Source organism: Callospermophilus lateralis, chromosome Y, assembly GCF_048772815.1.
Source record: "Callospermophilus lateralis isolate mCalLat2 chromosome Y, mCalLat2.hap1, whole genome shotgun sequence".
NCBI lineage: Eukaryota > Metazoa > Chordata > Mammalia > Rodentia > Sciuridae > Callospermophilus > Callospermophilus lateralis.
Window position 1 is genome coordinate 4968016 of NC_135326.1, and position 25706 is coordinate 4993721.

General features: G+C 35.9%; 1 pseudogene; it reads left to right on the top strand.

Moving 5' to 3' along the window:
• Positions 1-605: 605 nt before the first annotated feature.
• Positions 606-25706, top strand: part of LOC143639825 (BCL-6 corepressor-like) — a 48296-nt pseudogene continuing 23195 nt past the window's right edge.

Below are 25706 nucleotides of genomic sequence, written 5' to 3' on the forward strand. Positions count from 1 at the left end.
AGCACATGAGCCATACTTAACCATTTCTATGAAACACAAAGGCAGCATAAGCATTACTGGTGTCACAGCCAGCAATCCAGAACCAAGTTTCAAAGCAAACAAGTTTCAAAGCTCAATATTTCTGACTCTAGAGGGAGCATTCAGGTCCTTATTGCAGGAGTTTCCTTCATTACCGAGTACATGAGATAATTGATACTGGTTCACATAGTATAGGACCAGTCTCTGTCAGTCTTTTCATCTCATGGCAGTTTGTTTCCTAGGAAACTTGCTCCAAAGTCTGGCCTGATATAGGCTATCAGATAACGTAACTTACAGTGCCATAGGTTTGGGAATGGTACATACCATGTCAATATTACACTCACCCACAGAGATCACTGAAGAGGAGAAACAAAAGAGGAAGTCCCAGCCCCAGTTTTATAAGAGAAATATCTGTGGAGACACAACTTTCAATCAATTTCCTGAGATACTGGAAGCTAATATTACAACCAGAAGTTTCCACCAAGAACCAGAGACTGAATCTCGGCAGGAATCAAGGAAAAACTAGCTATGAGATGTCCTTGTAAAATTTCTCCTAGAAAAAATTAGATGCTAAAACTGCAGTAAATATGTTCAACGAAGATTTCAAAGCTGGTTATGATGAACAGATCTCTGTGCCTGACAAGCAGCTAAATCTGGTCTTGTAGCAACACTGCAGTTTCATCATTCTGAAAAAAGTAGTTGGGACAATTGATAACTTCCTTGATGCTGATAATTTCAAACAGTCTTCAGGCCAACCAGTCTTCAGCTTAAACAAGGATGGTATCTTAGCAATAAACAATAAAGAGAACCAAGTGGGTCCACACTCAACTCTATTCCTGGAGCCAGCTTTGGGACATTGTGACCCTGCTATAATTTTGTGAGACCCAAGAGGATACCAAACCATGTTGTTTGGCCAGTTTCCTTCAGAGTGGAAACTCCACCCCTATCTATACCAAAGAAGTAGCTTATGAGGCAAAAATCAAAGAGTAAAGTTCTGAAATCAAAAGTAAGTGTCAAAGAGAATTAAAAATTCAATTCAGCAGGTTACATGGGGGACCAATTCAAGTGTGTCACTAATGAACTGTATGCAGAATCCAGACAACTCAGCTGGGAACAGCAAGCATTGTAAGTGAGTTCCCCACATGAATGTCAGTAACTCGTCAGTCATTTTAATGTACAAAGATGATTAGGGAGTATGGTAGGGCAGGGCACCAGGCATTTTTGATTTTTGAAGTTTATTGTAATTTAAATGTATCAAACATGGTCAGTAAGAGAATCTGAGTAGTTACTCGGGTATTTGTGTGTGTGAGAAAACTTTTAATTTATTCTGTAGATTATAAAGAAACTTCTCAAATACTGATAAAATATTTTAGTTATTATAAAGGATAACAGAGACTACATAAAGTTCATAGTTTTTCCAATTCTATACAATAAGATAATAAAATACCTAGAACTGCTGCTTAAAAATTCCCTTATGTAGTAAAGTGGTGGGATGTAATCTAGCATTAGATAGTTAATCATGGCAGATTTTTTTTATGAACTTCCTACTGTGTTTTACATAAATTTTAAAAAATGAATAGGCTAATTTATTTTTGCAGTGTTTGGAAAAAATACGTTGTTACATACTTATAAAAACAAGATGAAGTTATTTAATGATCTGCTAAAGATCTACTTTAATTATATCATGAAAGGATAATGAGAGAGCAATCTTTATGTCTGTTCAGTGAGCTATGAGCTCAGTTCTGTAAATTCTCTTTTTCAATCATCTTACTAGAAAATTACATAAACTTTTGAATTTTATTTCCAGATATCAAAAGGAAAGTGAATAACCTAAGTTTATCTAATTCACTATGCAGTTTTCCTCTTCTGTTTCTTTTTCGTGTGTGTGTGTTTCAGTATACCATCAAAAAGAAATGTCTGTCTCATTAATTTCTTAGGGGATAACGTTACAGTTACTGAATGTTCTCACCTAGCATCTGCTAATTATTCTGCATTTTAAAGTTTCCAATAAATCACACTGATAGATATTTGAAGAGAGACTTGGGATCCATACTCTTTGGAAGAAAAGCTAGGGATTCCAAAGTGTGAAGAAAGAGGGCTAAAAAATTATAAAATCTTGACTTTTCAGAACAATCACTGAAGAACAACTACAATTGAGTAGGGTAACACATATATCTTAGTGAAAGAGATCACTAGGCATGGATCTTTGCAGAAGTCAAATTCTTCCCACTCCCATCTTCCACTCACAAACTTCATTCTTTTTCAAATCATTCCTAGACTGCCACTCAAGCCCATATCAGTTCAGATCCCTCAAGTTGGGCATTTCCATGCTTGAAAAGATACTTCACTTGTGGTTGACCTCTGAGAAACAACACACAAAAAATTCCTTTTGTAAGCTTAGTTTGTTACCAAAAACAAGGAAGAAAAGGCAAAGATCAAAGTTTATCCTCATTCTTTCTTCCTCTCTCTTTATTTCTCTTGTCTCTCTCACACACAAGCACACACACAACTAGATATTTGATGAATGAGTACAGGAAGGAACTTGATAATTTGGAGGCAAATATTTATAAAATGTTGAAAGTTAAATTGTCACCAGGATTTTTGAGTATATATGAAATATTGTGTAAAATCTTTCTCTTTTATTCCATAACATGTACAAGATCAGTTTTTTGAAACTAATGTAATTCAGTGAAGACCCACAAATTCAGGGAGTAATGGTTTGGATAAAATTACCATATCATTTTCTTGATAGTTAGAAAATTTAAAGCAAAAGAGAGACATGATTTTCCGTGTATAGGTATGCATCTTTATGTCTTTTATATAAAATATGTCTTTTACATATATATGTGTGTATATATATATATGTTTATATATCTTTATATTTTTAAAATTATATTTTATATATACATGTGTGTATATATATATGTCTATACATATATCTACTGCTATATCTATATATATATGTGTGTATATATATGCTCCTTTTGGTACGTATGTATGTGTATATATATATATATATATATATATATATAGAGAGAGAGAGAGAGAGAGAGAGAGAGAGAGAGAGTCTATGAAAGAATGTGGTAAATAATTTTATCTCCTAAAATTTAGTTGTTTTGACAAATCTTTCTTCAGAAATCCTTTTGTTTAATGTAAAACCAATGAATAGCTTCTATGATAAGATGCTATCACTATTATTTTTCAATGACCTAGTATGCAATGATACATTTCTCTGAGATGGAGATGAAAGAGAGGAAACATGGCTACCCAGCAACCAAAGAATCCAAAATGCACAAATTCAATCCAATAGACTGTGATAGATGGAAAGAAAATCAGGATAAAAAGTTGAAGTTGCTCACCCTGGAGAAGGCCATTGTAGGCCAGAACAACCAAGAGAAATGTAAGTAAACCTGAATAGCTTGTGAGCAATGATATTGTTGGTAAGAATGGGATAATATCTCTTCTAGAACCCAGAAAGGTGAAGCAAAGGAACTGTTGGTTTAGATTTAAATAGATGGCTTTTGACATTCACAGAGGAAAGAGCTGATGGTTCTTTTAAATATTGTGGTAGGCAGGGATAAGGCAGTGTGAAAAATTATTTTTCTGAGACATGGTCCTATAGTTAATAAGTAGCATGTTATGCAAAAGAACTACAGCAGACATAATGTGGTATATATTTGTTTGTATAGATGATGGAATTTGCCAGCTAGAAGCTCTGAGGAAGATCGCCTAACTTATCCTCTTTGCTAGGTCTTTGTGGCATCTCTCACGTGGGGTCTCAGGTTCTGTGCTGTTTTGAGATTCTTCATTTATAGTTTCATAAATATCACCCTGGCTGAATGTCAACCTGTGAGTATATAGGAGATATGGGAATTCTGATGAGAATTTGCAGTAGGTGGGATTTATTAACACAATACAATCATATTACCTGCAGTATCTCACAGCTAAACTGGAGGACAAATGGATAATGAAAGGAATTTGAGATTTTCTGGACAAATATTGAAGTGCACCCTACTGTCATGGCTCTCTCCTCCTGGAAGATCAGCAGCTTCTGAGATGGTGGGTGGTCATGTTCTCAGCCACAAACATGAAGATGTCTTTTTCTGGGAAGGGTATTTTTATGAAAAGTGAATTAGGTTGAAAACACTCACTGCCAAGATTTTTATATTCTGTTTTTTATAACGTATGTGGCTGAGTTAAACTTTCATTTTAGAAATTGAACTAATAAATTGAACTAATAAAAGAAATTTCCTCATACTTGAAACTTCATTAAGTGCCTTCATTATAGGCACTTTCTGAATAATATCTTTTTTGCTAGCCACTGGGCTTGTGTGAATCTCAGCCCTGTTTATTGGCAATGCTTGGGTGGGTGGGAGCTGAAGGAAGCCTGAGTTAAGGAACTATGGGGAACTTCCTGTCTTAGGAGACTCCTCTGGAAGAGCACCTGCATTCTTTGTGAGGAATTTTGATTTTGGAAGAGAGATATGGCTGATGTCTGCACTACAGAGGGGGTGAATCAAAACAAGGAATCTTTTGCCAGAGGAAGGTGATTGAGCTATTTGAAGAGAGAATTTGTAATCAGGGCAATGCTGAATAATCTTGAACCCTTCCCCTTATTAGGGTTACCAATCATGGCTGCAACCATAGGAAGCTACTCAGTTGCCATGCTGGCTTTTAAATATGCATAACAAAAATCACATGTTGCTGTGACACAGTATAACAAATAGTGGCTGTGAGCCATATAACTGAGTTGCAGGAAACTATGTTAAATCATGATCAGTTCAGACATATTCACTTCTGCCTAGATTGCATGTACATGGACATAAGGCTTCCTGGTTTTTATAAAAGGCTAAAAGAGAAGAGATGATAACATCTAATGATTAGAGTCTGTCTCTACCTTTGCCTCACTGGGTAATACTCTGAGTAACATTGAAGTGGCTTCATTTGGGAAAGTACAAATCAACATGTGTGAAATGGAGGCTCTTTTTAAATGGTAGCCTGTATATCTTGAGTAGTCGCTGCAAATATCCACCAGGATATTTGCTGCTTCATATGAAGTTATGCTAGTATAATGTCTTATCAGCAAAGAGATGGGGGTTTACTTAAGAATCATAATCTTAGCTAAGTTTTTTTTTAAATTTTAGTTTTGTTCCTTATAATGACTATGAGGATTGGTAAAACAATGTATTAAAACTAGTTTAGAAAAAGTGCCTCTCAAAGATAGGAAGCTAAACTGTGTGAGTAATGTGATCTTACCGAAATGAGAATCTAACAACAGTCAGTTCCTAACCAAAATTTAGTATGTGTAACTACCCTTGATGCTATTTGGGTTCTCCCAGGATGAGGAAAAGGAGGAATGATTGTATAATGAGCAATAGTCTATCTAGTGCCATTTCTAGCTGATTAGGTATGTGAGTCACACAGGATCATCCTTGTGCTTCACCTTTACCTGCCTGCCTCTTTGTGAATGGTGGTATATGAAATGGTGCTTTATATTTCTATGTCAGCCTTTCCCATATGGGAAATCTCAGGATAGACAGAGAAATTGTTTGATGGTTTTGTTGAGCAAGGAGCAGGGAGATGAAGCCATTTGCAAAATGATTGATCACAAGGCTTCCTGATATTGTTTTATTTTTTCCTTCAAAAGATGTCAGAAGTTTTAGCAAAGATATATAGTGAGACATAAATTCATTACATTTTTTAGAAAAGGAACTAGGAAATTTTAATAGGATAAGACTTAAGTAGAAAATCTCTTTGAACAAGAGGCCTTAGAGGGGTCATTGCTATTATAAGTAAGAGGTGGCTGCATGAGATCTGAAATTCAAATGTAAGATGTAGTATTGAATGTGAAACATTTATGTTTAAGAGATTCTCTGTCTGATTGTAGAGGAGGGAATATCTACTATGGAAGGTGACAGAGTAAGGTGGTTCTATTTGGGTCACCCCTATTCAGTCTATGCTGCTCTCTGGCAGTGTCCCTGGAAGGCATTAAGTATCACTCACCTCTGTTTTCAAACTATTAGTTTTTCAAGCGTGAGAGGATACTTAAAAAGTTTGAAAGTACTTTTTTTCTTTTTAATTTTCACATGGTGCTTTTGAACAGTTCTTTTATTTTTATTCTGTATCAAATTACCCACTATTCCAGGGTCTTCAGGAAAGACCAAAGAATTCATGTCACATGCTTATATTTTATAAATAATGATGATAAAGTCTAAGCTGGTCTGAGAATCATAACATTCTTTGGTAAGTATTTTCTCTTCCTTTGATGATGTCCACCTATATTAGAGCTGAAGGATGCAGATTCATAAGTGATGTTTTTCTTTTCTGGTTAATAGGGTCACAGAATAGTCTAAGTAAGGTCTGACAGCCTAATCATCACTGCCAACACAACTATAGAAGTTGTTCTTTTGTCTGTGTTCACTTAAGCACAAACTGGGCTAGAGATTTAAGCAACCTATTTTTTTTTGGCCTAAGGTCAAACATTATAATAGGATTGTACCATGATGGAAAACCTACCTGGGCTATATGTTTGGGTTAGGTGTATCTACAAATACCTGAAGGGAATCTGATTGCTGAGTCCCAGACTCAACTCCTTGGTTCCTCTGATGTACCACTGTGAGAAAGTGAAATATTTGGAGAGATATTGACATTTCTCTGCTAGAATAGATGTGGCACTATTTGCCATGCCTTGGATATTCTGAAGAGGTAAAATTGTCCCTTATCTCTTCTTGAGTCTGTATCCTGAGGACAAAAGCTCATTTCTTGCCAAGTACAGAGAGAAGCTTTCCCAGAGGTGACTAAATGCTGGGAATGACCTTATAAGAAGGATGAAGAGGATGAGAGGGATGATACAAATTGGGAGTAATATTTGGAGTAAGTTGTGTAGAGGGGGGAAAGAATCATTCTATGAGGAATATGATTATAATTTCATCTAGAAATTGACTTCTGTAGCTTAGATTGGGGGACTTTGCTTCACAATTATTCTGTGTTCCTGAATTGTGGAAACTGGTCTCCATGAAAATCATAAAGGGTAACTTGGGCCTTTATTTATCTTCAGGTAACAGATTGTTTACTGATAAACATGGCAATTTTATTGACATAGCCAGTCAGGCCAGAGTGGCCTTAGGCCAATTGACCTTCAAAAAGAAGCATGTTAGGTCAGCATATTCATCCTTGTTCTTAGAACCCTCCCTCTACTTTAGGACTGTACAGTGCATGTATCTGACAGCTATTGTAACCCACTTAAGTACTGGGTTTACTAAATTGTTTTAGGATTTTGGATGATGGTTTTATATGGGTTTTTGTTTTTCCTGTTGAGAAGGTGGTATATACAGGAAACAGATTCAAATGCCTTGATCCCTGTCAGGATGAGTAATGGACAATAAAATATATTTAGCATCAGGGTGATTCAGAGTTCCATGGTGGCTTAGCCAGGCTACCGGATTAATAGAACAGAGATCATGTTAACCCAATAAATAACAGGTAGCAAAGCACTTTTTAAAATAACATAAATTTTCACAAGATGTTGTATTCATCCAGTCTTTTAAAACTATGAAGAAAATAATTACAGCTTAAGGTGGAGTCAAACAGCATTGACTTATGAGAGAAGATGACTTAACATTTAAGAAGCATTAGCCAAATTGTTTCATTATGATGATACTGATGCCCCACTTGAACTTAGTTATGTTATACAATACCACCTCATTTGTGTAAAAAAACTTTATCATTAGTCTTATTTCCATATTGAAGGGAGAGATCTTATCTATATTATTAGTGCTCTCTTGATAAAAAGTTAGGGCTAACTATGTGCCACATTATGTTTTTGAGACCTGTGAGGAATAAATATTGGAGCTAGATTATCATACTAAAGAAAAACAGATTAAGTTTTTCTATGTAAGAGTTTAAGAAAACCTTTAGGTGTATAAGTTTAGGCTCAAATTGACTCAGGAAAATCTTAACTCTGGCAGAGTCTTTTGTTATAGTTATTATCAGGTGTTTCTGCATAATAACTTCTTGGCTATACTTTCTTTTGGTGTGATTGACCCAAGCATGCATTTCAAATTACACTGAAAAGGACAATTGAACTTTAAGTATCTCTGTATGACCATTAAATATCTTTGCATTGGTTATGCTTTTCTTCCAATTGTTTAGGAACAAGTAAATAACTTTTGAGTACTTATGAGAAGTTTCTTATCTCCTTTACCGATCCTCTACCAGTTATGCCATTCATCATCAGGATCTTGGTAACCACAAATGTCTTACCTTGGAAAATTAGAGATATTTCCCTTGCCATTGACTATTTGCTTTACGGAATGTACACTGATTGGTTTCTTTTTCTCTAGGGTCTTCCTGGTCCCCTGATAGAGTGGTAGGTTGATCCATCAGTTAAAAGTCACTTAGAGAGGGTCCCATCATACCCTGCATACTTATTGACCATACAGGGCAACAGACAAAATATTAGTTGCTTTTCATTATTGACCTTCATGGCTTTGGTTTGCTCTCCAGGTCTTGGTTTTAAATATCGACTTGACAAGTTTGATTAATCTTTAAGTGATGTTAGTGTTTTTAGCTTTAATGTCTATCATTTAGTAGTTCTCCTTTTAATCTAATGAGGGTCAGAATTAGTGCTGAGAGTCAGCCATCATATCCTATCTGACCTTGAGGTGACAGCTTATTACTTTATATTAACTCAGGTTATTCTGATAAAATAGTAGTCCTGTAAAACACTAACAAGAAACAGTTATAATGTTTCATGAGGAAAATGCAAAATGAAATTAAGAAGGGCAAAAATATAGTTTGTATAAAAGCTTTGAAATAAGAAAATTAATTTCCATAATAACAATAATATGTTTTTAAAAATGTAATGTGTTTTCTTAGATATAGATGATGTAGAGTGCATGTTGACATTCTATGCGTATACGGAATATATTTTTTTCCTAATTAGGATCCCACATGGTTGTACTTGATGTGGAGTTTTACTTGTCATGTATTCATATATAAACATAGGGAAGGTATGTTTGATTCATTCTGCTCTTTCCTATACTTTTGATATCTATTTAGTTCTCCAGAATCCCATTTATTTGTCAACTCTATCACATATACAATGTTTTTTACTTTATTTAAAAAACTATTTTAGAGTCAGACCTGGTAGTGAACCATAATGACAGTGACTCGGGAGGCTGAGGCAGGATGATCCCAAATTGAAGGCCAGCCTCTGCAACTTAGCAATGACATAAACAATTTGGCATAATCCCATTTAAAAATAAATAATAAAAAAACTGGGAATTTAGTTCATTGGTAGAGCACCCCTGTTGAATCACCAGTACCAGAACAAATTTTACATCCTTTGAATACCTTTTATGATTTTGTAATGAGTGTCATACTTTAATATACATGAGTATATACCTATATATGCATGTATATGAATATATACATACACATACATTTACATTTTAAATGGATTTTACAATTGGTACTCTGATTGATATGTGAAGGTGTCACTCACAGTTAGCATCACAGTTAATCATATGATACCCTAGATTTTAACTACTTTAGCCTATTGTGTTTTTCTTTCATTTAATTGAGAATTCTTTCTTCTTCAATTAAATAACACATTTATAGTTTCTCTGTTTTATGCAAACTGCCAGAGTTGCTATTCTTTGACTTTGTGTAAAATAAGGGTTTTATTAGTTTAATAAAACTAAGGATTATGTGAAAAAAGTGAAGTGGAGGTTCTGTGAAAAAGCACATTTTGATAATTGACATGGTTGCTGAGTAACTAACTTGAAGATTGTGTACACAGTGTGAAAACACTGGACAAATAGATGATTTACATCCATTTCTACTAGTCAGGATAGCATGATGTGAGATTTTATCTTACTACTCATAATTGCTTGTAATTTAAAAATTATTAATTGCTTTCATCATGAATGTTCCAGGTTATATTTTTAGACTACAAGTGGACTTACAATAATATAATTGAAAAAAACCTGCATTTAAGGGGGACAATTATTGTGGATTTCTCATTTTGTGCTTTATTTGTTGATGATTTTAGTTGTGCCCTTTTCTTTGGAAAGTTCTGTTTCTGAGTATTTTGTTCCAAGAAAGTGCAGATTTCACTTTTCAAACAAGAATCTGTTAATAACAGATTACTTTGTGTAGAGAATAATAATAATAAAGAGTAGATTGAGACAAAGTACAGAGGCAGGGAAGGTGGCAGAGTGGCTCTTTGTAAAAATAGGTTACATTAGGTCATTAGTACCAATAACCATATTATTGTTTAGACTATCAGTAAGGTTGTGTATTCTGAAGTTTCATTTCATAGCTACAATGTACAATGCTATAAGTTTTGTGCAGTTCTCAAGAAGGTCCATTGTCTGAAGTGACTGTTAGGTGGGCAGCTCCAGGAGCACTGAAGCTTGGTGAAACACTGTATTTACCAAATAAGCAAATTCCTTTATTCCCAGGAGTTATGTGCCTAAGATTAAGGTCCAAGCTGATAAGACTCTATAATAGAGGGCATTACCATAGCAACCGAGCATCCTATGCCTTTGCACAGAAACTTTCCCAAGCACCAAGCATGCCATAGCCATGAAGTCATCCAGGACTGTGTCCAAAACACAAAATTTCTACAACTCCCCTCTCTTGTTATTTAAGGTCTTTGGATGAATAATATTAGTTTTCTTCTTAATTCTGGTAGAGGCAAAAAATAGGGTAAGCATTGACAACAACAAGCATAACATAACAAACTCCATATTAGTAAACATCCACCTATGAATAATTGACCCAAGTAGAATTGGGTGACCATGAAGTTAGCCGACTCAGTAAGTCTGCACCTCTATCATCTTGTCAGAACTTATCAATGTTATCATTAAAGTAACTTAATACCTTCAAAATAGAGTTACTGTTATCATTTAAGTTAAAGCAACACCTATTAAAACTCCTGACATCCTATATGATGCAATAATAATAACTTCTCAGTTGCAGCCTGATTGTCAAGTATGGTTTGAGGATATTGTTTTTGTTCTTCATTAAGCATATTAATTGTCATAGGGGTATGATTAATACTATTTACCAGAGCACAGTCCAGTTTTACAGTGGTTTTGACAAGTAGGCCAGGGATACCTTAGAGAAAGCTTACTGAATCATCACAGTTTTGTATCAAGGGGGAAAAAATTGTAAACCTTTTATGAATGCATTATATAGGATGGTAGCCTATTAAATCCTGTAGGGATGGTGAGAACAGTTAGCCTTTTAAGACAACAGTGGGTACCATGAGATATTTTTGTACATAAATTATAATGAGTTTTAGAAGTTAAAGAGTCTGGCTGTACTCAATTTCCATAGCTGGTGTACAACAGCACAATGACATTACTGTTAAGACCAAAGTATTTACAGAGATTTATGTGTGTTTAGCAATCAAATCAGTAACTAAGTTTTCTGGAGTACATTTTATCCCCATTTGAGCCAAGAGCTATTGAATTGATGATGTTAATTATTTTGTACCTGAACAAATCACTGGAACTCTATTAGCTTAGGGTCCTCTTTTAGTGTATCATATCTTTCAAGGAGAGTGATCAGTGTCCTTTTGTTTGTATCAGTGTCCTAATCCACAATCAAATGAAACTTGAGGATCAGACTGTGAAATCCTTGATGTCTTTTCATAATTGACAGTAATCGTGCATCAAGCTGGAGTCCAAATAAGAGTTGTTGGTGTAAACATAGTAGTCTGTCCTTTTCCTATGTGATCAAAGGCATAGGGTCTTGTTGCCTGGGTCTGTTGGAAACCAATATATTGCATAATTTTTTGGTAATGGCTGTTTGGGAATAAAATATCTATCCAAAGTGGATGACCAGTTGAGAGTATAAATTTTGCATTATATGTTGAGCACATTACTTATAAGTAAAACAATATTTAAAGCATTATTAATATGAGAGAGACTAGATCCCCTTTTTTTGTTTTATTTTAAAAGGTAAGTTTTAAGAGTACAATATGTTTGTTTAACCAAAGCCTGTCCAGTAGGATTATGAGGAATTTTATGATTTAAAATTATATTTTATTGATTACAAAATTGTGTAAAAGCACAAGATGTGTATGTAGAGACTTATCTGTTTTTAAATGAATTGGCTTGCCTTTGGTGGCAAAACAAAGCAATAAATGAGAAATGTAAGTAGATACTTATCAGACCTTTGGGCAGTAGCCCCAAAGAATTTAGAATGAGTATCAATAAAAACGTGAAGAACAATGGAGTGAGGATGAAAAGGAGGGAAACGGGTAACATTCATTTGTCAAAGTGTACTAGAATGTAGGCCTTATGGATTTACAGATTTTTACATAGGGGCCTGAAAGGTGAGAATAGTTGTTGACAATAGCATGCATGAACCTGTTGAGAAGATATGGAAAATATTTTCATTTGTAATCAAGCATTTTGATGAAAAAAATCCATGGGATTTTACAGTATATGAAAATAAAAAACAAAGAGATTTTGTAACTTTATCTGTGTGAGCTTAACCTTCCAACAAAGGTTTAGGAATTTTGGTGTGGCCTTGTGTGTATAAAAGAGGAAGTTAGGAGACATGTGAAACTTAAAAGAGTTTAAAGGGTTAACAAAAGAGATAGTAAATTGGAATCAAACAAGGGCATGATACAGTTATAAAAATATGAGGAACAAGTTTAGTTTTTTATTGAGAATGTGTAATAACAATAAAGTAATAGAAAATAGTTTTATCGCCAGGACAATGGTAGTTAATTCTGCTTGCTGTGGAGAGATTTGAGGTAGGATATAATAGTCAGTCCATTTATTGTTAATTGCCACAGTCCGGCTGCAGCAAAATAACTGGGGGGTGTCGAGCAACTTGTGTACATTGATACAGCAGGAGTGGGAGCCCTTTATTGTAGGACAGGAGGGGTATATGTACATTACACACAGCTTATTTTAATTAACATAAACTAGATACAGCAGTCAACCAATAAGGAATCTCCACACTTAATGGCTCACTGGCATTACTTCATTAACCACTCCCTCTAGCAAAATGCCAGGAGCCATCTTGACTTGTTTACAGACCTTAACAGTTAATAAGAACAGATATTACTCCTCTTTGTTTATCTCTATTTATGTACACATTTAATCCATTTATAAGAGGAATGGTAGAAATTAAGGAACAAGAGAAATATTTAACCTGATACAACAAAGAGAATTGTTCATCATGAGGCATGTGAAAATCAATTGGTGGTAAAAAATTGTTAATACAAATTTGTAAATACAAATTGATAGTAGACAAAGAACTATAAATATTGGATATATAAAGTTTTTCCATAAGTAAGATGTAAAACATGAATTTCCAAGTCTGCTATAGATAAAATGTCAGTATGGGCATCAGTATTTAATTGACCATACATAACAGTAAAAGGCAAAATATCATAACCTGACAAATGAAGAAAATATAATTATTCTAATATATGTGATTTTTTATTATAATCAGCAACTAGTGTTACAAAAGAATAAGGTGTCTTCACAAAAACCATCAATGAAAGATATTGAAATTTGATCCACCATTATTATTGATAATCTTTTAAATTTTTTGTTAAGCCTGCTTTAAAGAAGGAATTAAATAAAGAGAGGAGGCAATGTCCTATTTCTTCAACAACTAGAAAAAATGAGTTTGGCATTAGCTATAATTTTTAATTTATGTATTTAAGAAACTATACTCATGAAGATCAATCTCTTTTATGTTAAATTTATTTATTATAACATAAAATATAAGAAAACATGATTAATAGTATTATTTACCCCTGTTTTATTGAAGAAAAATTTTAGAAGTAATGAATATTATATATATATATATATATATATATATATATATATATATATATATATAATATTTTTTTTTTAAATTAAGACTTTATTATTGGTCATCTAGAAAAACTCATAAGTTAGAACCTTAAAGACATTTATATTTTTATTTGATTACTTGATTTGCATTAAGTTATTTGGATCCATTTTTAATTTAAATTTTTAATTTGAATGGTCATTTGTCTAAATGTCAATTTTGACATTAAATACATGATATATAGATATAAGACAAGTTTGTACAATTGGAAATGTCAGGTATAGAAATCTTAACAGATATCATGGATATGAACTCAAAAGAATTTCAGGTTAGCCAGCATTTTTGTCCTTGATACTTATCAGACTCATTGCCAACACATACATTTTATATCTTTGTAAGGATTTATTAAAGCAAATTTTTAAATGTATTCAAGAGTTAACTCTGGATAAATTGGCCTTTGGATAAAGACAGAATGTAAAAACCTTTATAGTTGGATAAAATAAGACTGATCAGAAAAATACATCAACTTATATAGCCTTGCTAAATAGGAGAGAAAGTTCCGCCTGATGACATCATTGAGCATCAGATAGAAATAGAGAATTACCCATAGTCTACTGATTAGTGATCATTTCCAGCCTATGAAAAAGAGGTGTGTCAAAAGTCTATTCCAGCATAAGTAAGCTACTCCCTTTACTCTTACTCTTACCTGACTGTGTCTGGAAGGGTCTCTATTAAGGCCGATTTATTATCTCAAACTCTCTGTGGACAGAGAACTTTTGGGGAAAGAACTTTTCTTATGCGCTAATATTGGTATCCATTTATAAAGAATAATAATAAAGAGTAGACAGAGACAAGGTACAGAGGCAGGGAAGGTGATAAAGTGCATCTTTGTCCAAGTGGCCACATTTATTTATAATAGGTCACATTAGGTCATTAGTACCAATAACCACACTATTGTTTAGACTATCAGTAAGGTTGCTTATTCTGCAGTTACATTTTGTAGTTACAATGTGCAATGCTAAGAGCTTTGTGCAGTTCTCAGGAATGTCCATTAGGTGGGGAGCTCCAGGAGCATAGGAGCTTGGTGAAACATTATAGTTATCAAGCAAGCATGTTCCTGTATTCCCAGGAGTTTTGTGCCTAAGATTAAGGTCCAAGCTGATAAGACTCTATAATGGAGGACATTACCATAGCAACCGGGCATCCTATGCCTTTGCACAGAAACTTTCCCAGGCACCAAGCATGCCACAGCCATGAAGTCATCCAGGACCCTAGTCCCAAACACAGAACCCCTATATGTTGGCCAAAATTTTTACCTGCTTCCTGAATCCTGCTTTCTTGTGCTTCTTTTCACCTTTCTTTTTTTTCAATTTTTATTGTTGGTTGTTCAAAACATTACATAGTTCTTGACATATCATATTTCACACTTTGATTCAAGTGGCTTATTAACTCCCATTTTTACCCCGTATACAGATTGCAGCATCACATTGGTTACACATCCACTGTTTTACATATTGCCATACTAGTGTCTATTGTACTCTGCTGCCTTTCCTATCTTCTACTATCCCCCCTCCCCTCCCCTCCCCTCCCCTCCTATCTTCTCTCTCTACCTCATCTACTGTAATTTATTTCTCCTCCTTGTTTTTCTTCCCCTTTCCCCTCACTTCCTCTTGTATGTAATTTTGTATAACCATGAGGGTCTCCTTCCATTTTCATGCAATTTCCCTTCTCTCTCCCTTTCCCTCCCACCTCTCGTCCCTGTTTAATGTTAATCTTCTTCTCATGCTCTTCCTCACAACCCTGTACATTTGGCATTTGTTTTTTAGGGATTGCCTAGCTTCACTTAGCATAATCTACTTTAATGCCATCCATTGCCCTGCAAATTCTATGATTTTTCTCATTTTTTAATGCCTAGTTATATTCCATTGTGTGTAAATGCCACATTTTTTTATCCATTCATCTATTGAAGGGCATCTAGGTTGGTTCCACAGTCTTGCTATTGTGAATTATGCTGCTATGAACATCAATGCAGTGTCCCTGTAGCATGCTCTTTTTAGGACTTTAGGGAATAGACCAAGAAGGGGAATAGCTGGGTCAAATGGTGGTTCCATTCCCAGCTTTCCAAGAAATCTCCATACTGCTTTCCAAATTGGCTGCACCATTTTCCAGTCCCACCAGCAATGTACAAGAGTACCCTTTTCCCCACATTCTCGCCAGCACTTGTTGTTGTTTGACTTCATAATGGCTGCCAATCTTACTGGAGTGAGATGGTATCTTAGGGTGGTTTTCATTTGCATTTCTCTGACTGCTAGAGATGGTGAGCATTTTTTCATGTACTTGTTGATTGATTGTATGTCCTCCTCTGAGAAGTGTCTGTTCAGGTCCTTGGCCCATTTGTTGGTTGGTGTCGACTCCGACCAGCAGAGTCGAACAAAAGAAAAACAAGGACCCGGCGGAACTGTGACAGGTTTTATTCAAGGCGCAACAAGAGGAACCCGGTACCAAGAAAGTGAGTAGTATAAATAGGACATAGGAGCCAATCACAGAGAAGGTCACATTTCAACCTTGTGGACACATAATAGGGAAGACAGGAAGCATTTACTGGGCCCGAGCTCTTGTGGTTTCTACCGGCAAATGGGGTGGACTTCCTGGTCCAGGCACAAACTTGTTTACGCCAAAGACGGCTGATTTGGCCCAAAACCAAGCCCCATCTTTCCTTGGGCAGGGGACAGCCCTCGGCCACAGGAACTGTCCCCGACAGATTGGGTTATTTGTTTTCTAATTGTTTAATTTTTTGAGTTCTTTGTATATTCTGGATATTAGGGCTCTATCTGAAGTGTGAGGAGTAAAGATTTGTTCCCAGGATGTAGGCTTCCCTATTTACCTCTTATTATTTCTTTTGCTGAGAAAAAAACTTTTTAGTTTGAGTAAGTCCCATTTGTTGATTCTAGTTATTAACTCTTGTGCTATGGGTGTCCTATTGAGGAATTTGAGCCTGACCCCACAGTATGTAGATCGTTGCCAACTTTTTCTTCTATCAGACACCATGTCTGATTTGATATCAAGCTTCTTGATCCATTTTGAGTTAACTTTTGTGCATGGCGAGAGAAAGGGATTCAGTTTCATTTTGTTGCATATGGATTTCCAGTTTTCCCAGCACCATTTCATGCTTTTAGCCACTTTATCAAATATAAGATAGTTGTAGTTTTGTGGATTGATTTCTGTGTCCTCTATTCTGTTCCATTGGTCCACCCGCCTGTTTTGGTACCAGTACCATGATGTTTTTGCTACTATTGCTCTGTAGTATAGTTTGAAGTCTGGTATCGCTATACCGCCTGATTCACACTTCCTGCTTAGAGATGTTTTTGCTATTCTGGGTCTTTTATTTTTCCATATAAATTTCATGATGCTTTATCTATTTCTACAAGAAATTCCATTGGGATTTTGATTGGCATTGCATTAAACCTATAGAGAACTTTTGGTAATATCACCATTTTGATGATGTTAGTTCTGCCTATCCAAAACAGGGTATATTTTTCCATCTTCTAAGATCTTCTTCCATTTCTCTCTTTAGGGTTCTGTAGTTTTCATTGTATAAATCTTTCACCTCTTTTGTTAGGTTGATTCCCAAGTATTTTATTTTTTTTTTGAGGATATTGTGAATGGAGTGGTTGTCCTCATTTCCATTTCAGAAGATTTGTCGCTGATATACAGGAATGCCTTTGATTTATGCGTGTTGATTTTATATCCTGCCACTTTGCTGAATTTATTTATTAGCTCTAATAGTTTCTTTGTAGACCCTTTTGGGTCTGCTAGGCATAGAATCATGTCAGCTGCAAATAGTGATAATTTAAGTTCTTCTTTTCCTATTTTTATGCCTTTAATTTCTTTTGTCTTTTGTCTGTCTAATTGCTCTGGCCAGTGATTCGAGAACTATGTTGAACAGAAGTGGTGAGAGAGGGCATCCCTGTCTTGTTCCAGATTTTAGAGGGAATGCCTTCAGTTTTTCTCCATTCAGAATGATGCTAGCCTGAGGCTTAACATAGATTGCTTTTACAATATTGAGATATGTTTCTGTTATCCCTAGATTTTCTAGAGTTTTGAACATAAAGAGATGCTGTACTTTGTCAAATGCTTTTTCTGCATCTATCAAGATGATCATATGGTTCTTATCTTTAAGTCTATTGATGTGGTGAATAACATTTATTGATTTCCATATATTGAACCAGACTTGCATCCCAGGGATGAATCCTACTTGATCATGGTGCACAATTTTTTTGATATGTTTTTGTATCCAATTCGCCAGAATTTTATTGAGGATTTTTGCATCTAGGTTCATTAGAGATATTGGTCTGTAGTTTTCTTTCTTTGAAGTGTCTTTGTCTGGTTTAGGAATCAGGGTGATGATTCGTAGAATGAATTTGGAAGTTCTCCCTCTTTTTCTATTTCCTGAAATAGCTTGAAAACTATTGGTATTAGTTCCTTTTTAAAGGTTTTGTAGAACTCTGCTGTATACCCATCCGGTCCTGGGCTTTTCTTAGTTGGTAGTCTTTTGATGGTTTCTTCTATTTCCTCAATTGATATTGGTCTATTTAGGTTGTCTATATCCTCCTGACTCAATCTGTGCAGATCATATGCCTTAAGAAATTTATCGATGCATTCACTATCTTCTATTTTATTGGAGTATAAGGATTCAGAATAATTTCTGATTATCTTCTGTATTTCTGAAGTGTCTGTTGTGATATTGCCTTTTTCATCCCGTATGCTAGTAATTTGAGTTCTCTCTCTTCTTCTCTTCGTTAGCATGGCTAAGGGTCTGTCTATCTTATTTATTTTTTCAAAGAACCAACTTTTAGTTTTGTAATTTTTTTCAATTGTTTCTTTTGTTTCAACTTCATTAATTTTAGTTCTGATTTTAATTGTTTCTTGCTTCTACTTCTTTTGCTGTTGTTTTGCTCTTCTTTTTCTAGGACTTTGAGATGAAGTATAAGATTATTTATTTGTTGGTTTTTTTCTTTTTTTAAGGAATGAAATCCAAACAATGAATTTTCCCCTTAGAACTGCTTTCAATGTGTCCCATAGATCCCAATATGTTGTGTCTGTGTTTTCATTTATCTCTAAGAATTTCTTAATTTCCTCCTTGATGTCTTTTATAACCCATTGATCATTCAATAACCTATTGTTCGTTCTCTAAGTGATGCATGATTTTTCATTCCTTCTTTTATTGTTGATTTCCAGTTTCATTCTATTATGATCAGATAAGATGCATGGCATTATCTCTACTCCTTTATACTGTCTAAGAGTTGCCCTGTGACATAATAAGATCTATTTTTGAGAAGGATCCATGTGCTGCTGAGAAAAACGTGTAACTGCTTGATGTTGGGTGGTATATTCTATATATGTTAATTAAGTCTAGGTTATTAATTGTGTTATTGAGTTTTATAGTTTCTTTATTCAACTTTTGTTTGGAAGATCTGTCCAGTGGTGAGAGAGGTGTGTTGAAGTCTCCCATAATTCTTGTATGGTGGTCTATTAGACTCTTGAACTTGAGAAGAGTTTATTTGATGAACATAGCTGCACCATTGTTTGGGGCATATAGATATATGATTGTATGTCTTGTTGGTGTATGGTTCCCTTGAGCAGTATGTAGTGTCCCTCTTTATCCATTTTGATTAACTTTGGCTTGAAGTCTATTTTATTTGATATGAGTAAGGACACTCCTGCTTGTTTCTGAAGTCCATATGAGTGATATGATTTTTCCCAACCTTTCACCTTCAGTCTATGTATGTCTTTTCCTATCAAATGCGTCTCCTGTAGGCAGCATATTGTTGGGTCTTTTTTTTTTTTTTTTTTTTTGATCCATTCTTCTAGCCTGTGTCTCTTAATTGGTGAGTTTAAGCCATTAACATTTAGGGTTATTATTGAGATATAGATTGTTCTTCCAGCCATATTTGTTTATTTATGTTACTTAACATGGTTTGTTTTTCCTCTTTGATTATTTTTTCCCCTCTAGTGTATTACCTCCCACTGTTGGTTTTCATTGTTATTTTCCATTTCCTCTTCCTGTAATGTTTTGCCGAGAATGTTTTGAATAGATGGTTTTCTAGCTGCAAATTCTTTTAACTTTTGTTTATTGTGGAAGGTTTTAATTTCATCTTCCATCCTGAAGCTTAATTTCACTGGATACACAATTCTTGGTTGGAACCCATTTTCTTTCAGCGTTTGAAATATGTTATTCCAGGATCTTCTAGCTTTCAGAGTCTGTGTTGAAAGATCAGCTGTTATCCTGATTGGTTTACCCCTAAATGTAATCTGCTTCCTTTCTCTTGTAGCTTTGAAAATTCTCTCCTTATTCTGTATGTTGGGCATCTTCATTATAATGTGTCTAGGTGTGGATCTCTTATGATTTTGCACATTCAGCATCCTGTATGCTTCTAGGATTTGGGATTCTGTCTCATTCTTCAAGTCTGGGAAGTTTTCTCATATGATTTCATTGAACAGATTGCTCATTCTTTTGGTTTGGACCTCTATACCTTCCTGTATCCCAATGAATCTTAAGTCTCTTTATGTTATCCCATATTTCTTGGATGTTCTGCTCATAGTTTCTTAACAGTCTTGCTGAGCTGTCTATGTTCTTTTCAAGTTGAAATACTTTGTCTTCATTCTCTGATGTTCTATCTTCTAGGTGTTCTACTCTGCTGGTAGTATTCTCATTTGAATTTTTAAGTTGGTTTATTGCTTCCTGCATTTCTAGGATTTCTGTTTGTTTGTTTTTTATAACCTCTATCTCCCTGTATAGTTGATCTTTTGCTTCTTGGATTTGTTTATGTAATTCATTGTCAAAGTGATCTTTTTTCATTGTCTGATTTTGCTGTCCAATATCTTCCTTGAGACTCCAGATCATCCGAAGCATGTATATCCTGAATTCTTTATCTGACATTCCATCTGCTGCAGATATTACCTCTCCTAACGTTGAGTTGACCTGCATTGCTTGTGGTCCTTTCTTTCCTTGTCTTTTCATACTGCTCGAGTTTCTTTCTGCTTGGTGAAACTGTTGTGTTATTGAATTCTCTCCCTATATATTTATATTGCTCTTGTATAGTTGCAAAGTCTCCCTTGCAGGCACGGGCAGCGGCTCTGACCCTCCTCCAATTGGGGCAATGTGCCTACCACGTTGGCGGGCTGTTGGGCCTGTTCTGCTGGTCGGTCTGCCTACCTTGCAGGCACTGGCAGTGGCTCTGCACTTCCTGGGCTGCTGGGCCTGTTCTGCCGGTCAGCCGCAGGTCTGCCCACCCTGCAAGCGTGGGCAGTGGCTCTGCCCCTCCCCCCGTCTTTTCACCTTTCTGTGTATTCTTCTCTTCTATCCTTGTAGGTGAACATAGTGACAGAAACAAGCATGGTTTCTTAGAAACCTTAGTGGACACAGATATTTCTATGGAGAACTGCTTCATGGAGAGGCCACTTGTGAGTGACCTGCCAGACCATGCCAGTGCCAATATACTGCAGAATCCCACACTCCTGCTGAAAAGGAAGCACACAGTTTCAGGTGAGAGCAGCCATACTGAGATCACTATGAAAGAGCTGCCAGAAGCCCCCTTGATGGAAGTCAAGCAAAGAAGCGTCTCTAAAGGTGAGCTTAGCTAATTTCACTGCATTCTCAGGTGTCTCTGTATGTGGCCAGGATGCACAAACAAGAGATATGGGTTGTTGAGTAGTGCTACTATAGACATAATCTCTGGGGAAGCCTAGGAAGTGGCAGTGGGCATTTCCATTCCCATACTGCTTCAATGATATTCTCACACTATATCTTTCCTATCTCTCTCTCAAAGTTAGTTAGTGGCACCTAGCCCAGAGATAAATAAGACAGATAGATGACCTGACAACCACCTCCATCTCCCTGCAACTATTAGTGATAGTAATAGTTTGTCCCTAAAGTGTGTTTGTTATTACTTCCCATTAGACAAGTAGCTTCTGAGGGAAATGACAATTCCTTAAAGCACTTGGAGAACCCTTAGTCTAGTGAGCTGGTCAACCTGAATATGTGCATCAAATTAACAGAGCACCATATTAAAAAATACCACAACCTGCTGCACCTTACTGAACAATGGGATCAACTGGCATCATCAGCAGACAGTAATAGTGAGCACCAAAGCAGAAAGTAGGTAGTAATGCAGAAGATTCAGCCTGAGATCACAATCCAATGGAATGGCACCACAGAAGAGAAACCCAACAGAAGAAGGGTAAAGGACAAAGATAACAGAGGCTGGCTGGAAAAGTCCCTCAAATCTAGTGACAATGAACAAGTTATAAAGGACCATATGTTGTCTGCCATCTACACTTCTGAAATGTTTAGAAATATCAGTCTTCTGTCTGTTTGTCTTGACTCTTTAAGAAATTTGCCATTTAGAGCTGGAAAGTTAAGCTAGTTGGCTTTTTGAGTGTTGAATAATTAAAATATCACTGCTTTGAAAATATTTTTGGCATATCACTAATTTTTATAGCAGGTTACACTGATCACTGTTAACAATGTGCTTTTCTTTCCTCACTGGCTTAAGTTGTGTAATGTTTAGTTCTTCTCTACCTCCCTCTAACATACCTGTCTCCTCTACTGTTTAGGCTTGCCTATGCTATCTGGATCTCTGCCTATACAGGGCCTTTTATCCAAAAATGCAAATGACAAGAGACAGGCTAAGCCAATCTTCAGATGGCCACATGTCAAACAGCAGAAATGTAAAGAAAGCCAAAATCCTGATGATCTATGCATTCATAAAAAAGAGGACTGCCTGTCTGCCTCCCTGATGCAGAAGTACTCTGACAAGAGTGAGAAACCATCTGGGAAGAGACTGTGTAAAACCAAGCACTTGATATGTCAGGATCCTAGGCAGAGCTTACCCCTGGCAGAGGAGTACTACATGGAGAATATTAAAAATAAGGTATCTTAACTCTTGTCCCATTATTAAGCATATTAGACATTGCCCCTTCCTTGTTACTCTCAAGGATAAAGCTTTTCTGTTTTATCTTTTTTTAGACCATCTGTAAATTATAACTCCATACTTTTTCCTGGATAATGGTAAAACTGCAAACTCTTAGTGTTTAAATTATCTCAATCTGTGCAACTTTAATATCTTACTTTCGGGAAGAATAAAAATCTTTTTTTTTTCCACACAGTCTTGTCACTTGGGAAAAAGGAGGGGAAAGTGGTAGATGTTAGAAGGACACAGATTTAACTGTGTGTATTTCCTGGTTTCATGTTAGATGACTGTCCAAAGATTCAGAAAGCTGCTGGAGCCCTATTTGCACTGTGATCTTGCACCTGGTAAGCAGGAACAGAAACCTTTTGATCAATTGGAACAACTGCTGCCAGTTTTCCAATCCACAGAGTTTCCATGCTCAAGTTCCTGTAAGGAGATCACCCAGTCTCGCCTCATGCCACCAGAAACACGGAAACTTGTTGTCAATAAGAACGCTGGTGAGACCCTGCTGCAGCGGGCTGCCTGGCTTGGATATGAGGTGAGTGTGTTTATGAGTGCCTCAGAGATTCAGAATCTCCCAGCATCTGGTGGCTGCTGCTGTAGGTACATGGTGAGGGCATTAGATGGAGGAAAGGGGTAGGGAGAGGGACTTGAAAGAAAAACCCACCCTCTTCACATCACTGGGTCCAGCAAGCAGTTATTTTCAGCCCCCCTCTAACTGGATTCTGGTGGTCTATTCAGTTCTTATGTGAAAAGAAAGTCTTTTTGATATTCTATTTATATCCAGGAAGGGAGACTATTGTGCACTTATGTCTGCTAGAATCTAATATAATCTACAAGCTGATAACTGGGTCATTTCTTTTTTAAATGAACCTATTTGGGTTTCTTCCCACTGCCTGTCTTTGCACTGGTAAATGAATTTAGAGACACCTTAATGCTGCATTACACCTCCAATTCTATTTTTTTTTAAAATTTTTGGTACAGGGTCCTCTAAGTTGCTGACTGTCTTGCTGTTGGAGAGTAACATCCCACAGAACTTAAGCAATTGCATGGTTTCTCAGCCTCAAGTTCTTGGAGTTTCACAGGAAGAATTTCAAATGAGTTGCATATAGTAGCAAGCAGAGTTTATTTTTATTAGAATGGTGGAAAATACATATGTTTGGGGCAGACTGAATGTATCCCTCAGAGAGGTTGATGTGGGTCTTATAACATCATGGATATTTTAAAGAACACATCTGGGTCCTTCCCCTCTAAAATGAAAAGATGCAGTTATTTGCTCTCTTTGTCAGGATCAAAATGCTCCAGAACTCAGGTGTTAAATCCTATGAAGTTCCTAGAAGTGAAAAACCTGATCAAAACATGAAATTAGGTCTTTTATCAAAATGTTCCCCTGAACCTTTTTAAAACTCTCTTTCTGCCCTTTTGGAGATGGAACTTTTGAAACAATGATTTTTTTTTTCATCTTCCCCCAAATTGACTTTGAATAAAGCCACTTTCCTACCGATTTGTCCTTGAATATCTCTGTAGCATAGAGTTTTATGGTTTAGCTTTCTTTCCTTTTGAAATAAATTTCTTTTGTTTTTGCCCAGTTTGATAAAATTATTTATTATCCTGCTTATCTCCTTGACTTGGGCACTCTCTTTAATATGTTAATTTCTTTGTAAGTTAGTATACCTTTACTGGTCCTTCCCTACTCCCCTGTTTATGGCTGACTCACATACACAACATTGTTAAATTGCTGAGGCTAACCTCAAAATTGTAATCCTCTTGCCTCAGTAATCTGTGATTATAGAGCGACATCACTGTGCCTATGTCAATTTTGATTATCAAAATAAGCCACCAGCTCTATTTGTGCTGTTGCTTATTTGTGCATGGGAGTTCTGAAAGTGGGTGTGTAGGGGGTGCAGCTAAGAAGTAGCTGGACATTGTTGGGGCTCAGTCAATTAGAGGTGGGAAAAGGGGCATACCTGAGTGGTCTCTGTCTGAGACAGTATCCTCAGCGTCTTCCCTCAGATGTTGCTACTTCTACCAATTTGGTGCAAGAATATAATAGCTTAGCTACAGAGCACTTGGACTTGGCTTCTCTTCATGACCTACTCAGTGTGGGTTTGTCTTTTAGTCTTTCAAAATATCCTTGGGATAGATTACTCACTCTAACCCTGTGTAACTTTCCCACCACCTATTTGTCAGAGGTAATTCTGATGTCAGTCAAAAATAAAATAGTTTGTTCCAAGAGTAATTTTATTTGGCTTTATCAGAGCAATGCATTGGAGAATGTATGCCATATTAAACTATAAGCATATTTAAAGAGGTTGAGGCAAAGAGAAGCTTGAAAAACAAAATGAGGAAGAGTGCATCATATACTATGAAATGATAATGGTCGATGTAAGAACAGGGTGCTTCTGTGTTTATATATTTTATTTGTGAGAGTTTATACTAGCAGTCCCATTTTGATTTTTGCTCAGTTTCACATTGATTTATAATCCCTTTTTATCAGGATTTTTGTAGAAAACAGAATGATCAACTGTCCTGTATTCAGGTATGGGATAAATGAAGGTATGCTGGTTTCTGCTAAAATATGATCCTGCAATGAACCAAGAAAAGAGAGGCTTATTGACTGGTGACCAGGAGTCAGAGACAAAATTCTTTTAGACACATTTGAGCAATAAAGTAATTTAGATAGAAGACTTTTCAGGCCACTTTTTACCTGAGTGTGTTGTTAAGTTCAGCTCTGTTTCTCTAGGTGATGCTTACTATCATAAAACACTGGCATTATTTTTTAGGGGATTTGCTTAGGTAGAATTTTGAAAACTATTTCACTTTCAGTAAAAGTTTTAAAGAGAATACTGAGTAAAACCAACAACACTATAAATCCAGCTTGTATAA